Here is a 15,182-nt window from a genome sequence, read left to right as displayed (position 1 = left end):
TGATGGGAATCTCTCCTGTGACTCCAGCATAGGTAGGTACTCTTGTAGTCAAGCAAATCGATCATGTTAATCAAAGTGACACTCACTGTTCATCACAAAGTGTTGCTTCTATCCTAGTGACACTCACTATTCATCACAAAGTGTTGCTATTTATCCTAGTGGTACTCACTGTTCATCACAAAGTACTACGTGTTCTTGCACTCCCTGTTCATCACAAAGTGTTGTTCATTATTTGCACTCCCTGTTCATCACAAAGTGCTGCTCCTATTGGTACTCCCTGTTCATCACAAAGTGCCTCGATCTATCCTATCATAGGGCCTCTGCTTGAGTGTATCCTCTTGAGTAGTTTCCTAATTGGCAACGTATGTTCTATCACACAATTGTCAATTCTAGCCCTATCTGCTATCCTAGTCTTCCCTAGAGGACCTACTTGAGTGTATCCTCTCAGCAACTTATCCAATCGACAGTGTATGTTCATCACAGAACTGCCGATTTGACCTTGAAGACATAAACATGCCTTCATGACATAAATGCGCTTACATATTGCACAGACGCACCTGGCACAAACACAGACGCGCCTAAGCGTTTTTCGACCTTGTTTGACATATTCTAAAATGCATTTATTGTGCTACCTAAGATGCATTAATGACAACATTTATTACGACAAAGTACAAGGAGGTTTTGTGGTACTTACCGGCTCTCCTGCATCTGCTGGCCTCTAAAATCGGCGAACGTGATTGAATCTGTGAACCAATGCCATCACTGCTGACTGCTGCTGCTCTATTCTCTCTCTGCACTCTGATCTCTTGGATGTGTGGATGACAATGAGGATGTATTCCCCTCGTGGTCTATTTTATAGACTACCCTAGCCCTAGTCTCCCGAGTCAATCTTCTTTATCCGTGACTCTGTCACTCTATCCTATCCAGTCAGTCCATTCTAGCCTTTCTTTCTTATCGAGAGATTGTCTGCGATCTTTCCAGACATTTTCATCCAATCTCTCGAGGGGGCATATTGTAATAACCCACCCTAGATTCATCCAACAAAAATTGAGTATAATTTTTTTTTCTTTATTATGTTTTATTCAATTGCATACTCTGGGCATCCATCCAATAGGATTGGGCATTCATCCATTCGGGAGGAGCTTCTAACCATACGGGTTAGGCAATTGTCCATACGGGACGTAAATTCCATCTATCCAATACGGGATAGGCATCTACCCATACGGGGTAGGCATCCATCCAAACGGGATAGGAGATGCTCTGGCCAGAGACTTAGACTCATCGGGACCATTCGGGTCCTGAGCCACTCACTAAGTACTACATTCCTCTAACAAGAATGCACCGAGGTCGCCGTCCTTAGGAGTAATAAGAAAATAATACAAGCTTGAATTCCGCCTCGGAATTTGGCTTAAAGCCTCGGGAAGTCAAGCGAATCCATACGGGATTCCTTCCGAGTATGCATTGGATTAAATTTGATTAACTTATCTTTCAATTAGGATTCTTACTCAACCAAGCCTAGACCCCACCCACGAACGCCTGAGTACGAGGGACAACTCCATCCCAAGACTGCCTACATACCCGCTTCGGCACGGGATCAAGGCGTAAAGTATGTAGTTCTATTTTCTAATCTATGGTTTGATGTAAACTGATTTTTGTGGGTACGCAACCCTTTCTAGGGTCAGTGTCCCAGACAGTTTCTCTGCGGTTGCTACCCACGAAGGTAGCATTTAAGCGAAGGCTCAAGATGGCCCATTGCTTGTGGCCTAACAAAATACTAGAACCTAATTCTTATCATGAGCGTCACCCAATTGCAAATCACCAATATCCCTTCGAGGTGAATAATTAAATAAAATAAAAAAATAAGTAAATTTCACGAGAGCTCTTAACTTGACCATCCCTAAGAGGGGTTTACTATGGTTTATCTCAACGGATGTGGAATTCAATTAAAAGTTATCTTATTAAATTATCGATCCAAGAGGGATTACCCGCCCCTTGGATTTTTAACTTCCAAATGTCCCTTATTACTCCCCGACGATTTATAGGGACGATGCCACAGACGTCGTTAATGCAGCTTTATTAGGCGTTAAGTGCAGTAGTTCAACACGACGGCATTACCCGTAAGCGTGACCCAGAGGCACCGTATATACCGAACGCTGCTAGTTTTAGTTTTCCAACTCCATTTGTTTAGTCTTCTAAACTAACATCATACTTGAATATAATTATGAAATGGATGTACATAATTTTAAACCTTAAATACTATTTGAACAAAGAATATCATTATTCTACAGTTAATTAGATTAATACATGTATTGGCATGGTAAAGATAATTGTGAACTTACAAGTAATCGCATGAAAATTAAGGAATACGAAATAATCATAATGCAATGCAAAAGTAACGTCATTTATATTCAAAATGCAGAAATGTTTTTCTCTATCGCAAGACTTAATTAGTTATAAGGTTACAAATTTCTCATGAGTGACCAAATTGAATAATAATGAGACTTTACTTATCTCAAAAGTTATGGGTCAAATAATCCATTCATTTCTCTAAGGATTTGAAATAATACATTGAATTCAACTCTTGTTAATTTTAAGGAAATTAAATTTAGCTAAACAAATGTACACAAAAAAAAGAAATTAATTTAATTTTAATTTAAAACGATACACAAAAAAAAAATACTTAAATGTTAAATCGAATGTTAACTTCCATCGAAATTTCCCATGGCAATCTCGTTTTAATTATTGTATATAGAACCGGGGGTGGGGACCACGGGTCCCGCCACTCCCTACGGTCCTGCATGTGCAGGCCCGTAGGGGTTGACGGGGCCACGTGGTCCCCTCCACTCCCCTGCGGCCACTTGCAGTGACCGCAGGGTAGTGGGGGGTACCACTAACCCTGCCGGCTTACGGTAACGCCCTTCTGCGCTCGAATGGTTATTTTCGGGGTCTGTGCGTACGTGCGGTTATTTTGGGGTCTGTGCGTACGCAGTGATTGATAATGTATCATTTAAATTGCAAATTGACAATGGGGTTATATAATCTATATATATATATATATATTTGTATATATATATATATATATTTGTATATATATATATATATAAATATATATATGGTTTCAAATTCTTTACAGGATAATTTTTATTCAAGAAGGTAAGAACAGGTAAAATAACTGAGTAATTCTTAGTTTGTCTCCTTACAGAAACCAGACCTTTAATGTATGTATATATATTTTTTTTTATAAATCAGAATCACAGAAAGAGAGAGAGAAAGATTTATCCAGCCATTACAGGAAGGGAGTTGTTCTCAGACTTCTCAGGAAATTGGTTTGTTTCCAGGGTTATTCTCAGAGTCCAGGAGGATTTATTCAACTGGTAATTTCAGTGAGCTCTTTATTCAATCCACAAAGAGTTTTCAAAAAGAAAATAATAATAAGAATACTCCTTAAATGAGATTTGGATAACAATAACCAGAGAGATGAAAGATGGTTCTTCTTAGCCAGAATCAAAAAGAATAAGAGGAACAATTTAAATCTGGATCTAGATTTAATATTACATTATATTTTTTTTAAAAAAACAGTGAATCTAATTCTTTGTCAAGCAAATTTAATCTACTTCCTTATCAAGAATCTGAAACTATTAATCAACAATTGTTCTATTCTACTCCAAAATTTAAAACTAAATTTTATCAAAGTTTGAAACAATGAATCAACAAATTTATTTTTCTTTCTATCAAACATTTTAATCTACTCCAAATCTGAACTAAATTTTATCAAAATCTGAATAATGAATCAACAATTTATTTTCCAAAATCAAGAATCCAAACAATGAATAAACAATTTAAAACATTTTAATCTAATTCTTATCAAAATCTGAAACTAATTTCACGAATGAATTTCATTTTCATAAAATAATCTGATCTAATCTACAACAAGAACAAGATGCACAAACTAAGCTTGAAGGAACCTGGATGCTTGCAAAAATGATGTAGAGTCTTCCTTGATCCTCCAAATTGAAGTGAAATACTCCCAGCAAAACCTTGGCTGCAAATGAAAAATGGACTACAAAGGAGAAATTGCAGAATTTTCTTATGGAATAGCTAGCTTTTCTTTTGAAACTTGTACCTATTTTATAAAGCAAATTTCAAATTCCCACTACCTAATTTTAAATTGAAAAAAAATGAGATTCTCTCCCAATTTGGCCTCCATGCAAATTAATTGGGCTTAGTGGGAGGAGTTACATGCAAGGAGGTGGAGAAGCCTCTAGAAGCTTCTTATTCCTCCTACAACATGTGCCTTAATGTGAGGGAAATTAAATAACTAAATTAAAAATGCATTTTCCATGTGTGTGGTTTATTAATTTATTCCCTTACAATATTCAATAATTCATCCAAAGAGTATAAATAAAGTTTTGTATTTAAATCAAAAAAAAGAAATGATAAAGGAGGGTTGTGACACATATCATTCCCATCTTGGGGCAACTTGGTATCAGTTCATCTTATCTTCTTTGAAACAACACAACAAGCTGCATTGTCTCAAAGAGGGGCAAAATGTAAACACCTAAAATTGTCATGTCTAATTAAATAAATATCTTTATTTATTTAATTAATTCATTTATCCTCTTCTAGCCTTATCTCTCATTTAAATAAATACATTTATTTATTTAAATTACCCTTTTTCCTAAATTAAATAAATATCTTATTTATTTAATTGATCCCACTTTCTCTATTAATTAAATAAATCTTTATTTATTTAATTAATTCATTAGCCTTTTCTACCCATGACACATGCCATTCATCTCTTAATTCATATACTACGTACCCTCTCATTATTTTATTATTTCTTGTACCTACCCTCTAATCATAGCCGACCTCTTTTTACACCTCTCAATCTTATCCCTCCATTTCTTATAGTGTCTTCTATATAAGGAGATGCTTCCTTCATTATCAAACCCTAACTAACTCACTATGCATTCAACCCCAACTACGCTTTCGAACTTGCATATACAATCAAGCCTACTTGCAACCACATTTCCGTTCTTTGTTGAGCTCTTGTGCACATATAAAATTTGAGAGCAAATATATCAAACAAGATCAATGGAGATGGGAAGAATGGAGATCCAAACCCTATTGGACATGTGATGGTATAATCTTTGTGATTTCGTTTGATTTGCATTGTCTTAGGTAATCTTCATATGTTATGGTGGATCTTTGTTGCTATTAGGCTAGGATTTTGTGGTTGAATTCATTTAGTCTTTCATCATTGTTGTTATCTATTTTCACCATATACATGTACCACTCTTGTTACTCTTGCAACGTGTTTGATAAGTAGGATAATGTTAGAGAAATGGTCTCTCAACCTTGTGATTCTAAAATATTATTATTGATAAATGCTCACAAGAGGGGTTGCAAGGAGGGTTACCCCCATCATTGCAAATCTTGACTATTTATCATTAGGTCATAAATATGACATGGTGGATATTATATGTGATTTTCTTGCCTTATAAGAAACCCTAGTTTATGAGGGATTTGTATTACAATCATGTATTATGAGAGTTTGATAGCTAGATTGAGCTGCCTTTAGATCTTTGGTTGGTGATACTCATGTGAGAACTTTTCTCTATAAGTATATTGCAATCTATTCTTGATTTCTAAATAATACATTGAGTGGCATTTACAGTGTTAGGTTTTTCTTTTGAAGGGGTTTTCCTCACATAAATCATTATGTTGTGGTAAGCATGAGCTATTTATGTTAAGTTTATGTTACTATTGTAAAGTTTTGAAAAGTTTTTGCATTACCCTCCTCTCTAGATTAGTGTAGGAATTTGTTCTGCTACCTTAGCTTCCTTCCATCTTAGACTAATAATTAACATCAATTGTTGAAAAGATAATTAAAGAATATTAAATTCTTCTTTACATATTAAAAATTATTACAACATAATTAAGAGGATTGTTAAATCATACCAAAACCAATCACAAAGAAGTGATTTAATAAGAATTTATAATTAATTATAAAGTAAACCATCACTCAAATTCCTTCATAGTAGTAACACTTGTATCATTGTTGACATGCCTATCCAAATAGTTATCAACTTTTGATTTATTTGTATATCCTTGACCTAAGAGACATTGACATAGTTCAACTAGCCTTACTCATAGGATTATGAATTTGGGTGATATTGTCAACTTTTAAAATAATCTTATCAACTTTTTTAAATATATGTTATTGGTTATTCTCTCACATTTTCAATTAATTCTAAAGCTTGTTTAGCAAAATCAATGCGTATAGACTAGATTGTATCAATGCCATTATGTTTAATGATAAGTACTTTAGTAAGATCATCAATGAAAATGAAGTGGACATATGATCATCTATGCAAACTAAGTGTATAAATATTTTAGTTTATTTATTATTTTTTATATTTTATTTAAGTTTTATTCAAATTTAATGGATGATCAAATTACTCTTCTTCCTCGTTAGAATAAATAATTGATCAATTTGAGAGGTATAGTGATAATATTTTAAGGTTTAGCCTAAAACTAGGCATGTAAAGCTAAACAAAATTATTTAGAAAACGATACATGCATATAATGACAAGTTCACCAAAACATAGGGAAATACATTACATGCTGCAATTTAAGGATCTAGAATCAAAACCTAGAAAAGTAAAACTAGAATCTAATGAGCTGAGATTGAAATAAATAAATATATGAATAAGAAAGATAGAGAACATGAAATAATTGAAAAGGAATATATTCTTATTTGTTTTACAATATAATATCAATTTTGATATATTTGATTGAATGTGATACTACAAAAGAAAACTAGACATTACAAGCTAGTACTAGAAGTGATTGAGGCATATGATAGATATACTTTGGTATCGCTATTATATGAGATACATTAAAAAATATGGATTGTTCCCCTGATTAGGCCACACATGAAACCTAGTTCAACTAATATCATTTACTTATATGTTCCTTTTGACTCTTGAATTTACTTACCTATATCAATGGATGTGTCTAAGAAACTAGTCCATTAATGACATGTTGTATATAGAGAGAATATCACTTTGCTTGATGATAGTTAAGCATGGTTACCAACATAACAATGTATAACGAACTTTCCATTTAACAAACATGTAAGAATGTTGATGGAGTCGATACTATTTGAGATTAATGAAACTAAATGTGGATGCTTTATGACATGATTCAATTATCAAAATGATCTGGGATGATGTCCATAAAAATAAGTCATAGACAAATAAATTGATACCTTTGGTGCTCAATATGTGTGTAATGATCATATTTTGAGAAATTTATCTTGATAAATTACAATTTTGAGTTTAAATTGGGAGAACAAGATTGTAAGCATAATGATGTCCAAATAAAAAAAGTATGGACATGATATAGTCCATGCAAATAAAAACTTTCAAAAATGAAATGTATAAGGTGATGGATTAAGCATATATGAATGATGTCTTTGAGATTTAGTTTAACTAGTGCGTCAAAAAAATGAACCTAAGTGCTTAGACTATACATTGAAAACACCTATATAAATTGTAAAACAAAAGGGTACAGGCGTATGTCATACACTTTTATCCCACATAATACAAGATAATTTTGAGATGGTTTGTATGATGGAAAATGTTTCAAATGGGCATTCTTATGGATTAAAAAATTCATGAATTTTTGTTTGAGTCTCATGCCCCTTTTATGCACAAGTGGTAACCTCTAATTTGTACTTGACATTTGTTTTTATGACACCAAATGGTTTAGTTTTGGTTTTCTCCATGTGATCCTAGAAGTAATTAATGATTTTTGTTTGAATAATTGGTCTTATATTACCAAGTTTGTCCATTTGAACTATTTTTCCTAGCATTTTTCCCAACCTTTTCTAGTCATAAATGGGTTGAAATGATTCTTGTGAAATGCCAAGAAGCTTATTGAGGTTACTATTAGCCAAAATATGCTTATATATTATATCACACTTTTAATTTTTTTTAAATTTTGCGTTGGTGGCACTTGGGCTAGACATATGCACCATGTTTACTATCTCCTCAAAGTCATGGCATTGTTCAGTAGGGGAGCTCCTAGAGCTCACATCACGATTTGACACCTCTAGTATGATTTGTTAATGGTTACATAAAACATAACTAATATGGAGTTATCTAAATTGCAAACTATAATAAATTTGGATGGTCCATCACTATTAGTACATTTTCCTCTTGCAAGTACTAAATATCACAATGTTATTGTGGTACAATGTCAAACTATCACTAGAATTTCCGAACAAAAGGTGTGTCATACCTAAATGATTCTTAGCTCAACTAATCATTGATTTCATGAGGAAAATAAAGATGATTTGATTTTAATTTTGAAGTTATTGATTGTAATTGTTAGATTTCTTTTATTATATTCCAAATACCCTATAATTATAATTTGTATTATTAAAATATAGAATAGTGATTCCATTTTTTAATCTTCCCATCTTTATTAAAAAAAATTGACCGTAATAAATCTTATATACTACATACTCTTTATTTTATATAAAAAGCAAAATTCAATTTATTGTTAAAATTAAATGCTAAAAGAATAAGCATTTGATTTTAATTAAAAAAATTATTAACTAATTTTAATTTTTTTTTGATTAAATATGACCATTTGAATGTTATAACCTATTTCTTCTTATCATAATCTTCAATTTGAAATTTGAGAGTACACCATAAGTATCACCAATTTACTTAAATAAACAAATGCATTATAGGAATACATCTAATATCATAATATTTAATCAAAGAAACTTCACTTGATGTAAAATGGTATCAATTTCATGTGAAAAAAGCCCCGCCATCTTTTAAAGTCAATATGAAAGAAGATTTACATCATATAAATTTAGACATATTCCTCCATAATTATCAACACTTTTGTCTTTATCACTTTTTCATAAAGAAAACCGTTTAAATATGAAGCCCCACAACACCAATAGAAAATAGTACTCCACTTTTTGTGCCATGGAATAGAAGATTAACCTTTATGAAAAGCAAACCTAAGCACTTTGCTATTTTAAATTTAATTTAAAATAAAGTTATTTCGTATCCAAAGCGACTAATTTATTTGAATATATCTAAGTTTCATTAAAGGTCAATTAAGTAAATTTAATAATTGAATGTATATTATTTTATAAATATTTGGTATTATCAACTAGAAAATTATTTAAAAAATTAAGGAAAGTGAGTGCAAAAGAGAAGGGTCAACTTTTGTGACTAAAAAATAATTGTCTTTATTGAAAATTTTGGGAATCGGTTGATATTTATTTGAGAATTGTGATTGTTCCATCAATGATTTTTTTTGAAAATTTCAATGGATATGTGCCTTGTCTAAGATCAAGTTCATAAATATTGGTAGAGTCTATGATTGTGGATTCATTGTCTATCTGGATGGAGCTCTACATAATTTAAAGTTATACTCTATTGCTTGCTCAATTGATCTTTGTTTGCTCTGCTCCTTTCTAAATATATGAATACTAGCAATGTTTAGAAGTATCTCGATAGAGCTATCATTGGGACACTAGGAACATGTTCTTGAATGGTAGTCTTTACAAATGACTATAATTGATTGGAAACAACACTCTTATGGCATACATATGCATCTAGGATGCTATTGCACATATAATCCTTTTAGCATGATAACTCAATTATTACATTGAAAATGATATGTAAGTGAAGGTCAAGGCATGAAAGAGATCCTTAGATATTTTGGAGATATGTAAATGAATGCATTCTATTACTTTAATTACTAGCACATGACACCAAAATCAGTTCATATTCAACTTAGGGTAAGAATAGACAAGGGGGTAATCAACCAAAATTTAAATATGAATTTAAAAAAGGTAAGTGTCATGTCTACAATTGTAGGGTACCTTGTGACTATAGAAATGAGGTAAAGTGGGATTTGTTATGGTATCAAGAAATTGTTGTTTTCCCTCATCATGGAAAAATAAGGGATGATGATGTGACTCTTAATGGTTAGGAATACTCTTGTAAGTGTGTAAGACAATAAAGTGGCATATGCCCTAATGGGGCATCCAAGATCACAAGCACATATTGGCCATGGTAAGGTGACAAGTCCCTTTTGGTGAGGAAGATGTCAATGTATGCCATGCAACTAATAAATTTAAGAAATCAAATATTTTTCAAACAAAACCATTACTTGAGGTCCAACACATTACTACGTTTGGCTATATTTCCTCTTCCCATAAATTTATCTCTTCCTTACCTCGAATCGACTCCATATTCTTATCTACACTCAATTCAAGAGAGAACATATATCCTATCATATCACAAACACACACACAATATGCAAAGAACATTACACACCTTCATGGGTCCTACATTACACACTATAGTTAAAGTGAATCTATAATGCCTCATTAAGGACCCATGGAACATTGGCCATGAAAAGAACACTTTTTTTTTTGAAACAATAAGGCACACTAATGACACTATGGTGTCATTGTGTGCAAGACAACTAAACATGACACTATTGTTACCAAGAAATGTCACACAAGTGGAAGACTTCAACAAAACCAATCACACCCTAACATCTAAGGGATGCAATAGAAATAAAAAGGGTCACAAACATAGTTTTCAACCCTCACAAGACTCCACAATGCAAGGAGAAAGATCTCCATAAGTCAAGGTATGATGATAAACAACTTCTCATGATAAAAGATGGCATAAATTTTCAATGATGGACCACCTGTGAACATGATCTAAAATTTAGGAGACATAAGACCAGAGGGAATAATTTTTTTTCACAAGTCTATAAATAATCATTGTATAATGTATGAAGGGACTATAACACCCTATGAGTACTCTAGAACCTGGATGGAACTCTAGCGCCTAGGTGGGACACTAGTGTCCCAAGTGCATTTTTCTTAGATTAATGCACGTGTCATGGTCTAGTGGTAGAGTCCTAAACTAGCATTGTAGTCTTTCCTAGGTATCGTAATCCAATTCTAACATTGTAGTGTTGAATGCTGAGCAATCTAAGGTAGGGACTGACTCTTATGACATGCCAAACACCATGTGACTACCTAGGAGAGTCTACAATAGAAATTGGACTTTAAAATATCAAAAATGACATAGTAATATTAGAGATAGAAGACACTTGAACACAAGACACCTTGACAAATGAAAGAGAATATTCACAATAACTTGGTAAAATTCCCGAGGATCCAAAATGTGGTTTAAGATAACATTGATGATGAAGAAGTATGCTCCATACCTATCGTCCACTCCAAGAGCCCATAAGGGAACACTAAATGATCCCAAGATGAGTTGTTTTTATAAGAACTATTATTCGAAAACTACTTTACCATTGTTTGAATACAATGTTAATTTTAAAGCATAATTAAATATGCCTAAGTTTATTTTAAATTCATAATATGAAAGCATAGGAAATATACAAGAGATATGCATGCTTGACCCAAAAATTGGGACATGGAAACATGATACAATTTTGGTACAACGTAAGTGGCACATTATAATATGTCCTTAATAGAGGTCCAAATAATTCAATTACTATACACAATGAGGACTCAAATATTCTCCCATGAATTTTACAACAATTTAACAAAAATGAATAAAATATGATGAAATATTTACGCATGTTGATATTCCTATGATCTTAAACAATGGTTTCCATGCCACCAAACCATATAAAACCCTTAGGTCCACTTCACCATGTTGGGAGATGGTCACAAAGGCCCAAATACACTCACACAATACACAAGGGAGTGTAGTCTTACACTTGTGTCAAACACAGAGAATGCATTTGACAAGAAAAGCATACAATATCACTCAATGACATCATGAGAAGTAAGTACAAGATATCAAAGGTACTACACAAGGACTAGATCCTAGAGAATGGATAGGGAGTGTCATCACTATAGCCCAAGGTACTGATTAAGTGGAATTTGAGTACACCTCTCACAAGACATGATGATACTCAATCATACAAGAACTAGTGCTCCTTGAGTGGGAATGTCTTCTACACCCATATTGAGCCTCTATAAGAACTCCAAGCATTTCGTAGGTAGCATTACCTTAGTTTATTTTAATTACATGTGTGTTCCATTAGTTATCACATGCTTGATCTGCGACTTCCCAACAAGATATACATTGGGCCACTTAGGGCTAGGAAAATATTGGATTCCACCTCCTATTACTATCTAACACCTACATCCTAGGCTCATCACATTCTCCAAAACCAAATCTGGCATGAAAAATAATGCACCATTTTAAGTCAATAAAATTTTCAACATGGTCACAATGGGTTTGTCTCAAAAAAACCATAGAGGAGACATTATCTCCCCCATCATAAGACATAAAAATTAAACTTACAAATTCAATTTTTATAACATTTTCTTCAACATAAAAAACTAGAAATTTCAAAAGAACTCCATTCAAATACCTTAAATTTTTATATTTTTTAAAAACTGAAACTTTCAAAAAATGAAAAGTGCCTTTTGGCTCTAAATGTGAACAACACCCATTTTTTATCATCAACTTTGCTTTTTGAGCATTTTTAAAAATCAAGCATTATGAGGGGACATAATGATCGAAATTGAAAATTGCAAACAACAAATAATTTCTACTCAAATTATAAAATTTAAAATGCTTTGGGAATGTCCTATGCTCCACTAACAATAAGCATGTCCTCTAATAGAAAAAATAATGAATAAGGAAGGAGAAATGAACACTTACCTCAATTATGTTTGCACAAACAATTCACACACAACTTGCAAAATACTGAGAGAGACAAACATTCACATAATCCAAGCACTTCCCTTCCCTTTCCTATCCAATCCGAAATTCAAATCCCACTCCTTTCCATTCACATTTGAGTCCACAATTTAAATTTTAAAATTAGTTTGGAGAGGATTTTGTTCTCAACACCTTGATCTTCTTCAATCTTGTCTTTAACAACATATTTAAACTTTTAGAACTTACCAAAGACATCAAATTTTATACTTGAAAAATAGATCCATGTCCTCAATAAATCTCAACAAATGAAACATAATATAAATATTTTACAAGTGAAGAGACATTAAAAGGACTAAGGAAATCATTATGAATAAGTTTAAAATCCCTACAAATCTAGAATTAGTTTGAGTAAAGTTGAACATGAATTTTCTTTCCATATATGTAATATTTATAAAATCCAAAATCTAAAGAGCTATCAAGTAACCACTTAATCATTTTTTACATTTCAAAGCTCAAATATATATATTTTTTATAAATACAACCCATGTGCTCATGCCACAACATTGTCTTCTTTGCTAGTAAATTATGGTTCTTTGATGTAAGAACAAATTACAACACACAATTAGAGAATTCACTCCTTTTACAACAACTTTTAACTATGGAGAAATTTTGACAACATAACCCCTTTGCATATGTAAGTGCATCCTATCTCTATGCCAAACATCATAAGGAAACCTAAAACCATGTGCCAAATTATGAGCCAAATATGATGCCCAAATCTAAGGTATGAATTCCAACATTTAAATCATAGCAAGTCAATAATAGCAATATGGAATGTAACTCCACTTGCCAAAATGGGAGCTCCATATAAAATTTATTTCACCTATAAGAAAGATACTCTTACACATTGAATAAATTGGTCAAAATTCTTCCATAACTTTTCTGGTCCACTTGGTGGCTACCTCTTGCATACTCTGATGAGTCATACATTCTCTTATCCATTTTACAATTTCATAGATTATCTTACACATCTTATATGACATACACACTCTTACAATACACCATATTACATTCTACAAATGGCTAATAGTGCCACTCCAAGTGGGACACCTATGTTTTCCATCGGAAACAAATTAAATTATAAATTAATAAATACATACAAATATTAGGAATTGCAAGGTGCACGACATCTAACCTTAACATAAGGTATCATCTAGTTTAGATATTGAGATTTAATTGCAAATGACATAAAGTTCAAAGCATAAGGACAAACTTTTTCTATATAAAATACTATTGTAACCAAAGACTATAATTGTGATTATACAAACATTACCATTTAAAAAGGGATGAAATCACACATGGTCATGTCTTCAGACACAAAGGTAATGAATATAGAAGACAAAGACAAGATGCATGCTCCTTATTCCAACTCCTAATATTGTACAACTTTACATAGAACTAAAATAGAGTGACACTAGTCACCAAAACAACTAAACTTTTATAACCTTATTCTAGTATTCTTCTTTTTTACAAACATCCTATTCTCCCTCTCTACTTTAGAATATACAAACATGCTTTAATATTTATTGTGCTTTGTACTCGTATATACATTCTAGATTAAAGAACATAATTAGAAAGGATAAATCTATTTAAATTTATTTCACTTAATAGTAATAACTAGTCATGTATTCAATTTTTTTCTTATGAACATCAATGTCTACCTATGAACCATTCCTTCATTTTTCTTTTTCTTTTTCTTTTTTTATCTTGATCACTTAAGCACAAACCATTCTAAACCCAAAAAAATATTATGAAATGTTATTTATTTCACTATAAACATAATCAATATCAAATTTAACTTTAAATTATACAAAAAAAATTCTAAAAAATATTTAAAAAACTTTTAAAATCCTCTTTACTAGAACTTTAAAATTATTTTATAATCATCATGAAAGTAGTAACCTCACTTCTTTATTCCAAAAATAAAACTAAACCTTTATAAAAGCAAATCCACATAAAATATTCTCTCAAATTAAATTTAAATTAAAGCTATTTTTTTTAACTCCAAAGCAAATAATTTAATCATTTTAAAGAGAGAATTGTACATTAGAAAAGAGGTTCACAATCAAATCTACTACGTAAAGTGCTTGTAGTTTGTAGTGGTGAGGTGAACTTTGCTCACTTTAAGAGTGATTATATTCTTTGAATGAATGATTCCATTCTCTCAAAGTTAGGAGATTACTCATGACAGTGAAAAGAGGCCCACTTTATACTTTATACTTTTATTATTTGAAGATATATTTTGTTCTTTTGTCAATAGGTTTGAATCATTTCGCCTTAGTAAGTGGGGCTTGGACTATTTCACATGTACTTTCATCTTTTTTAATCAAATGATATCTTCTATTATTCAAAGCT

Source organism: Cryptomeria japonica, chromosome 10 (genome assembly GCF_030272615.1).
Source record: "Cryptomeria japonica chromosome 10, Sugi_1.0, whole genome shotgun sequence".
In the NCBI taxonomy this organism is placed as follows: Eukaryota; Viridiplantae; Streptophyta; class Pinopsida; order Cupressales; family Cupressaceae; genus Cryptomeria; species Cryptomeria japonica.
Note: the sequence above shows the minus strand (reverse complement) of the source record.